The 1076-nt window shown below is 38.8% G+C and overlaps 1 protein-coding gene across 1 annotated transcript in view; it reads right to left on the minus strand.

Moving 5' to 3' along the window:
* The window catches only part of LOC119587802, a gene marked incomplete in the record, with an annotated part of 9646 nt that extends 8899 nt beyond the window's left edge, over positions 1-747 (minus strand). Inside the window, 1 exon segment of the mRNA XM_037936500.1 lies at positions 698-747.
* Between the last annotated feature and the right edge of the window lie 329 nt (positions 748-1076).

The raw sequence follows: 1076 nt of genomic DNA on the forward strand, positions 1-1076 counted from the left end.
TGTTCATGACCCCCCCCCCCACCCCTACCCCCAGCGACGACTAGCCTCTTACAGTACGAAATGAGCAGATGTCTGTGCGTGGGATGGCTAGAGCTGATGCAAACGTTAATGTTAATTCGAATAGTGCACAATTTATTATTTTATATCCAGAAGATTTTTGATTTCTAACTTCTTTTGTGGAAGAAAATAATCAGTACATATTTTAATCTTATGTACAAATTTTAACAAAATGAGTGACTTTTCTTCTACGTTATTTATTGCGATAATCAAACATTATTATTCTTTTATATCATCGTTCTAAACCAGTAACCTGGCTTCTCTATATTTCGAGAGAAATCCTTTAATCCTTCTTTGAAAAGATACTTCATAATATGCAAAGTCTAACAATAATCAGACTTCAGACATGAATGCACTACTAGCAGGGAAAAAAATGGCTCATTCGTTAAACAATCCCACTGCACAACGTCTGCACATTACAAAGCCGGTCACGTCTTGTTATGATTTTCTTTCACCAGGAGACACTACAACAAGTCGACGAGAGTAATCCGTGGCACCGAATATAGTAAGTCCATCGATTTGGCTCTGGCACTTTTGGCCATATTTGGATCACTCGTTGACGCCGCGTTGAAATTTCCACCGTCTATGCGCACCGTAATACAAACACCACACGCTGTTGTCGTCAAGCTACACTCCTCACCTTGTTGGGTTTTGTTCTGTTAGCTACTGTTAGTCAGTGGCGTGATTGGACTTGAATGTACTTTTTTCAATGGCATCACTCACTATATACTCGGTCGTCACTGTGGGTGGAGCCTAACGCGTGACGTCACAATCTCTGTTATGATTTCTCACGAGTTGTCAAGTCGCTGTTATTGTTGGTGTGTATAAATGGTAATAAAAACTACAAACCATTTAGTAACAAAGTCATACTATTGATCAAATAATACGCTTACTATATCCCATCATCTCCAATAAAATCAACTTTAATTGATATGAAATTATATTCCATGATTATTCGTTCGTGGCAACTGCTCGCTGTAACACCGAACAGAAGGGAATGTAAGCATTACCTGTGTATC

This window comes from Penaeus monodon, chromosome 23 (genome assembly GCF_015228065.2).
Source record: "Penaeus monodon isolate SGIC_2016 chromosome 23, NSTDA_Pmon_1, whole genome shotgun sequence".
NCBI classification, from domain to species: Eukaryota; Metazoa; Arthropoda; class Malacostraca; order Decapoda; family Penaeidae; genus Penaeus; species Penaeus monodon.